The sequence below is a fragment of the Colias philodice genome, chromosome 10, assembly GCF_061535455.1.
Source record: "Colias philodice isolate Cphi_HAF_F1 chromosome 10, ilColPhil1 Martin Lab GWU primary, whole genome shotgun sequence".
In the NCBI taxonomy this organism is placed as follows: Eukaryota; Metazoa; Arthropoda; class Insecta; order Lepidoptera; family Pieridae; genus Colias; species Colias philodice.
The window spans coordinates 3542861-3551496 of NC_143095.1; positions in this window are offsets into that span (position 1 = coordinate 3542861).

The following is an 8636-nucleotide window of genomic DNA, read 5'->3' on the forward strand; positions in this document are numbered from 1 at the left end:
ACATTGCCCAAGTGTTTCACGCTTTAGCTGCGCAATGTATCACGTATGGGGAATATCGTTGCCGACAACAAACAACATCACCAGCCTTTAAGGATATCGACATCCGGCGAACGAGTTTTTCCAGTCCGTATCATCGCAATATCACGGTTATTATTGAAACGCGCGCGCGCCGCGGTCGCGACAGCTAAGTGAAATATTTATCGTTGATTTGCCAAAAGAATAATAAATTTATCTACCAAACAGCATCCGGAAACCTTTGGTATCGAATAGATTCCGATAATCTTGTTGGCGCGTGTTATTAAGCTGAAAGGCTTAACAAGATGTGACAAATTATATCTATATAATTTACATAAACATTTTAAAGTTATCGTATGGTTTAGTTTGTTGCGACACAAATTGATACGGAGGCATATTTGGTATAATAATATCAATAATTTATCTATTTAATGATGTAGTAAGTAAAATATTAATGCGGAAGAAGCCAGCTTCTTGGTATGCTACAAAGCAATGTAAACTACGACTTTTAAACGTCATAACGGTATCGGAACAAAAAATGTATGTTGCACAATGAACTTCATCTTTAAACAAATGGAAATCGAGTAGCTCATCTAAGTTATAATTTAAAGAATGGAAAAGAGGATGTATGGTTTTGTTCTTTAATTTATTGTGTAGTCGAACAGTTTCAAATGCAAACATATAATAGCTGTGTTTTACCTGAAAATAAAACACATATTAAATACTTACCTATATTTGAAGCTTACTTCATTGAGAAGGCACCTAGCTTTTTCCGCCTATTCTTCCCTCTCTTTCCGTTGTATGTATGCTATCTCTCTCGCACACCTCTCCACCAGGTGGCGGGGCGCACGATAATGTCGGGCGCTGGATGTTTTTCATTGAGTCGAAATCCACAACAGGTGGACGTTAAGTGTAAGCTTCAAATATAGGTAAGTATTTAATATGTGTTTTATTTTCAGGTAAAACACAGCTATTAAACACTTGACCGTAATTTGAAGCTTACTTCATTGAGACCTGCTTGTTACCCACCTGGTGTACAATATATGGACGCCAATGTGAATTTGAATACATAAGTAATTACTTATTTCTTTATTTGAAAGAGTAAGGTGTGCAGATAGTATACCTACCAATAAATCACACAAATTTTTATATTATATAATATATTAACAATCCCAGATGAAAAGTTAATCAAATAAGAACCAAAAAGTTAATCATAATGATTAAAAGTATTAGAACTTATGAGATTGGTTCAAGCGTACCTTAGTTAACCTTTTGGGCTTGAAAAGTTAAAGTTACTACAATTTTCACTATCTTTAGCGTAAATCTGCGAAAGCGCCAGTAACGACTTTCAATTACGCATTTAGATGTTACTTACAAAATGAAGCAACAGCTGATCCCGACGAGGCAAAAATACCTCAAACTCAAACCTTTATTTATTCAATTAGAACTCTGTAGAAGCACAATTGAATCATCTTAACATAGAATTACCACCTGTCTCAACTCACACAGTTTTAACCCAACCTGCTACAAGCGGACAAGAAGAGAACTTGGTCCTTACTTTTGGGGTCAGAAATAAATTTAAAAGGTCACCCCTTGAATAAGGCAATAAAATATCAAAACAGGTAAACGGTTTTAATTATAATACAGATTTTTAACATCCAACCAAACCGTGCGGTATCTATTAATGTTTAGAGCCAACGCCACCAATCATAATCTAAACATGGCTAGTACTTTCAGTACAATGCATGAATTATTTATTTAAAACTGATAGGTCATAAACTCTGTACTGGAAAAAAATATACTGAACTTAAGAGACTAAAATGATAAGGAGCTTATCTGTGTCCCAAAACTGCAATTACTACAGCCAAGTACGTTACTTTTAATCAATTCGGTTTTAAGATATAATTATGATTTACATCAGAACTTATATACCGAAAGCCTCGGGACTACATAACGTGACTTATCTTCTTATTCTTATACTTATATAAAAATGAATCGCAAAATGTGTTGGTAAGCGCATAACTCGAGAACGGCTGAACCGATTTCGATAATTCTTTTTATATTCCTTGAAGTACGAGGATGGTTTTTATGTAGAGAAAACGTAAGTACCACGAGCGAAGCCGGGGCGGACCGCTAGTTTATAATAATAGTGTTTGTGCACAACACTAGGCAGTCAACAGCTATATGAACGTCAGATAGGAAAAGAGCCAAATTTATCCAGTCAGTAACAAAGGATTTTAACTATAGTTACTTTATTCTAATTCAACCAACTACTACTAGCTACTCCGTATGTCTTTTGGATAGACGGAGGCGAATAGGATTTTTATTCCAACTATATCATTTGATATTTTGAAAATGTACTCCACATTTTCATACCGTCAGAGTCATTTTGCAGATTATAGTGGTGCAGCACTGAACACTGTCTATTAGGTGGCTGATGCTGCTGACCGGGCCTTCAGTTCCGCTTTCCAGAATACCTTCACCCTTCTAGGTGTTACTACTACTGAAATAGCGGTACTCTATCGCGTCGTTCAGGTCTCTAACTGACTAGGATTTCTCATATTATCGTAACAACCCTCGCTCGTTCTAACGAGGATAAATTATCGCCAAGGAATTCTGCTGCAGGATAATGGCAAGAGAGATTATAAGCTTAACTATGCATTATTATGTTAAGGAATATGGTGGGTTTTGAATACTATCGTCGTCTGAAAGTATCTCCTTTCGATTAACTGCATTAAGGATGCAGATCTGATCCCATCTTTGTTCCGTAGGAATGCTACGACAGTCTAAACGTTACACTGAACAAAGAAAATTGCCCTGAATATAGTCGGTTGTTCCAACATCCGTAATATGGCTAGCCTAAGGTTAGTTATCCCTTGATTGTAACTGCTACCAATGGAGGCATTGCTCTTGTGTTGTCCACAGTTGTGCGAGTGCAAAAATGAAGAACTGAGCTCGTGGGGAGCTATGTCGAATGAATCTGTGTTAAGATTATGACAGTATAGGACAGTTAGCTGTGGATGCGAAGACAGGACATTACTTTATTCATCCGTAAACACGCGAGGCAGCCACGGACAGCGATATAGCAAGAACTAAACTAGCAAAGTTTAGTTCGCTTACCAGACTTTGTCATGTTTTAAATGCAGTATATCCTCTGAATAGCATTGCATTTATGACTATTGATAAACTTAATTCACCCGTAAACACGAGAAGCAGGCACGGATAGCGATATAGCAAGAACTAAACCAGCAAAGTTTAGTTCGCTTACCAGACTTATATTTTAAAAGCCGTATAGCCTGTACATTTCATTTATTGCCCCCCCCCCCCCCCCCTCAAAGCAAAGAAATGAGAAGTCATTTGGCAGAGCTTTCTCGTTAAGGGTAGGGGTTCCAAGTAATATCTAATAATAAGAGGCTTTTGTTTGGAAAGATTGACTTTCCGTTATTTATCCTCTATCCTATGTAAGTGTAACTCAACAGTCAGTATTCTCAGCATTCGTTGAGTACTTAAACGTTTTACGTTAATAGTTGTATATAACTTTATTATACAATATAATAATCCTGGTGGGATGACAAAAAAAACTTGTCTAACAAACGATTATCCTAATCCCTCAGCGATTTATTGTTTGAGCCCCGAAGAAAAATCTCATGGGTGCAATAATGAGGTCAAATGGGTTGAAAAACGAGTCAAATAAATTGCCTACAAGACCGGGCAACTAAAATAGGCCTATGAGAGGTCAACTATACGTAATCAATCGTCATTTGTTACATTCAATCGCTTTGCGATTAAAAAATCTCTTCCAATATTTGTATATGAAAATTGGTCGGCTAGTGCCATTTAATTACGATACCAAACATACCGTTGACACAAGGCTTGGTGACAATCCTCGAAACCACCGCCACAAATCATCTGCGAGATGATATTTGATCCGACTCGCCTTCCTTTGTTGTGATTAGGCTTTGTATTGGTAAATACAATTTGTTCAATTCCAATTTCCATAATTGGTAAACCAATGGTGGTTTCCCGATTCCTGAAGCGTAAACTTTTAGGATACGAAGTATCAATTTCATGCGCCCATTATTTGACGTATCTAACCTTTATTGTATTTATTAGGTCATTTACTATACTGCCCACTGTGAAGTAGATTTCAAAACCTTTTTCTACCTACCTTAGAAGAGTGAAGATCCGATACGGTCATATCCAAAACTTCTTTCGTGGGTCCTCGTTGACAAAAGCAAATATCTATGATCATTTTAACGATCAATCCTTTGTATATTTGCACCAATCGCCATTAAAGCCCCGCGAGGGCTGATATATATTTGCACCATTTCCCCGTGGGGACGGTTGTTATCAAAGCCCCGCGAAGGCTGATATATATTTGCACCATGTCTCCGTGAGGTACTGTTGTAATCAAAGCCCCGCGAGGGCTGATATATATTTGCACCATTTCTCCATGAGGGACGGTTGTAATCAAAGCCCCGCGAGGGCTGATATATATTCGCACCATCTTTTCCGTGAGGTACGATTGTAATCAAAGCCCCGCGAGGGCCGATATATATTTGCACCATTTCCCTGCGAGCGACAGCTGCGCGAGGGATGTTTGTAACTAGAAATAAGTAGGGCCTGCCAAAAAATGCTTAAGAGACACCCTGCGAGGGTGAATTTGACCTGGCTAACCCCTGCGAGGAGTAGTGGCCACATTTATGTATTCTGCTTCGAGTAAGAATACACCTTAGTACTAATATAAAAATAGCAGTAAATAATCATTTAAATAATATAGCAATTAACAAGGTCCTTTAACTTATTTTCCAATGTTAGCGACATTTAATAAATTCATAATTCAAATCAATTCACTAAATTTTAAAATGAATTTCGATTCATATTTATTTTTGTTCATGCAATCGATGTAACATTTAGTTGCTTTATATCCGTTAACATTCCTTACGAACGCAACCATACCGTCGTAGGACGTTATATTTAATTGCACAAAATAATCTCCACTCACCCGCAATTTTTTACTTTTTGTCAAGGTGTACAAGTTTATAATATTATTCTAAAACGTTAGAAGTGAATAAATAAATAAATAAATAAGTAAATAAATAAGTAAATCCTTTGAAATAAGTGTATCTAAATCTAATTTATATTAAGATATCTCGATAATTATTATACGATAACCCTTTCAGCACAAGTTCAGTAAACCAAAGAATTTAATTGTAAAATTTTTGGTACTTACTCGTTTTAACAAAAAAGTTGCATCATTTGAACATAGGAAACGTAATTTTCAATCAAATTAGCCGTGTGTAATATGTCTATTTTCACATAAAAACGGATCAGAATAATACTCATAAAAGGACACGTATAGACTACGGATAGTTTTGAATGTGTGGAACATTCATGGTACGTATCTACTATACATGAGCGAATTCCATCATTATTCAGTTGAGCGGTAACGCCCGTACGATTTATAAAATAATATCACAACGTGTTCTGACATGTCGTGACTTCTTGGAGCTGACTCATCTCGTTCGATAATTTTTAGTAATAAACTATGATAGGAATTCCGAACCGTTCCTAGCGATAACGACAATGTAATAAAGTCGTAGCAATGGATTGTATGCCTGTAAAGCTTTGAGTTGGCTCATATCCATACTAAGTATTAATTGTAATTTTTCCACGAAAAATTCACTTGTACCCTTGTAATAAAAAACACATTATTAAAAATGAAATAAAATATTAAAAATATCTATATACAAGAGAGGGTATTTGATATATCTAGTAATATCAAATAATCACAAAAGTAATATTAACGATTCGAGTAAAGCCGAACGGTAACACCGTTAAAATAGCTTTACTCACAGTATTAAAAATTCAAATATTAATTAGTACATATTGCATAATGAAATATTTCAAAAGAAAAGTTACTATTTCAAGTAAAATGTAACGGTTGTATCGTTAATTTTAAATATCTTTATTCATGCTATTAAGTATTTAAGCATATTGAAAAATAAACTATTGCTGAAGGATTCATTAAAAACCTCAGCATTTTAAATAAAGTCCAACGATTATACCGTTGACTTTAAAGATTTTTACTCATTTTTAAGTAAAATATTATTAGAATAGATGTAAAAATAACTCACTGTACCGATCCGACGGGATACACTTTTTAACACTTTTAGCACTTGCTTTAAGCAATACTTAATAGCACCAAGGTTGTAGTCTTGTAGACAACCTTCTCGCGGCGGAAGCTAGACGCCAATGAAAAACATCCAGCGCCCGACATTATCGTGCGCCCCGCCACCTGGTGGAGAGGTGTGCGAGAGAGATAGCATACATACAACGGAAAGAGAGGGAAGAATAGGCGGAAAAAGCTAGGTGCCTTCTCAATGAAGTAAGCTTCAAATTACGGTCAAGTGTTTAATTTGCCTATACATATTCAGTATGTTTTACATTGATTACTGAAAATATAATAATAAACTTACAATGAAATAGATGATTTTCAGCCTTTATTAGATAACAAAAATACGATCTACTTATACACGATTAAGAATTCTGCACAATGCTGAATATAAAGCCACAAACATAATTCTAGGATGTTAGAAAGTCACCAAAAAACATGATTTCATATGACCGCCTCGCAAGTACGGTCGTGGGCAGTGCTTTTGTAATGTACAACCAGTTGAAGGAACGATTTGGTAACTCGGTACGTGACGGACTTTCGCGACACGCTTTCGTTTCATCTCAAAATATATCGGTAAACAATTGTTGTCATCTACCTTAAGGTGAAGTGAAGGTAAAGTGAGGTCGCATCAGTAGGCAGTTCGAGTAGATTTAAATAATATTATAGTCAAGTTAAGTATTGCTATAATATATTTACTGAAAGTTTTCAATAATACTTGAGCTTTAATAAAAAAAGCTTTCAAAAGTATGACGAAAGAGAAGATTTCTTATTAAGTCGATTTTGCAAATCAATTTAATTGCCTTATACTTATTGTAAAAATATTTTCTTATAAAATTAACATTAAAAACTATATTTCATGTCAGTACATACTACTAATGTACAAGTCAATAACTGCGTTAAAAACAACCGACTTCAAACTTGCACGTCTTGCAACATTTACAAATACAGACAAAAATGCTCATAAAATAAAAACTACTGGGCCTATCCGAATAAAATTTTTATGGGACCAATTCGACACCATCCCGCATCGAACAAAAAAAAGAATCACGTAAATCGGTTCAGAAACCACGGAGTAATCGTTGTACATACATAAAAAAAAAAAAAAACATACCGGCCGAATTGATAACCTCCTCCTTTTTTTGAAGTCGGTTAAAAACTAGGTATTTGTTATGCGATTCTCATTTATTTGAATTATTTTATCCGTAACTTCATAATGCGGCTCTCATCGATAAAAGATAGAAATGTATTAATATTTAATATCGATTTCAATTCTAAGTCAAATCAATATTTGCATTAGTAATAGTTTTTCTGTAATATTCAAAACGAAATTAAAATATGAAGTCATTACTTGTGCTTTTTTGTGCTTACTGTAAGAACTTTTTATACAACGATTTATATTTAAAGTACATATTATTTAATATTTTATCCTAATTAATTTTAATATTAATAATGTATATGATAAATAGAAACATCTTAAGAAGCTCCAAGTATGTCAATAATAACATGTTGTTTTTAGAAAATTGGAAAGTATAAATAACGTAGCGCCACAACGCGACGTAGCGTCGTAGGGCTGTGACGTCATCGAGCATTGGTCAACGCCTACGAACGCTACGCGATCGCGTGGGATCTATTTATAGCGTAATCTAATATGTAATACAATTTAGAGAGTATTAGAACAATGACAATTATTTGAATAAATAACGCCGTACTTTCTGTACAGCGTTTGATTTACACGTTTATTTTATGAGTGCATATGTATCAACGTTTTTGTCGCGCCATTTAAGTAACCAAAATAAAAAAGGAGTGTCATAGTAAAATTAAAATGTATTTTTATTCAAACAAGAATCCGAAAATAAAATTTCATCACGAAACTAATAGCATAAAATGTGACAGGCGAAAAACAATTACATACAATGCAGATTGCAATAAATGCGCAAAACGCAGTTAACTTTTGTGAAAAAAATCCACAACAAGCACTCTGAACAAAATCGACGGACTCAATAAAGCATAAAATGTTTTTTCTCGAAAGCGTTTTTATTTATGACCACAAAAAGTAATAAAGTAGCGAGCAAGTGCGCGCTTTATTAAAGTCGGCCGTATGCCACGGCATACATTCCTACAGAACCTGTCTGTACGAGTGAAATCAAACGCTGATATGTAAAGGGGAGGTTGTCCTGTTAGTATTGTCTCACGAATTATAAACATTTTAACTCGACCGGATAGTACTCGTTTGAATGTAAAAATCGCGCTGGACGGTACATAGTGGGCGCGATCTATGTAAATGCCTACACGCCCGATGCGCTTTCGAGATATTATCAAAGATGATGTAAACCTCACAGAGGATAGAAACGACATTCATTAGCCTCCTTACTTTTCTTATAATTACGTCTTGTGCGAGTACTCTTCTCGCGAAATGAATACAAAGCAGATATGCTATAATTTA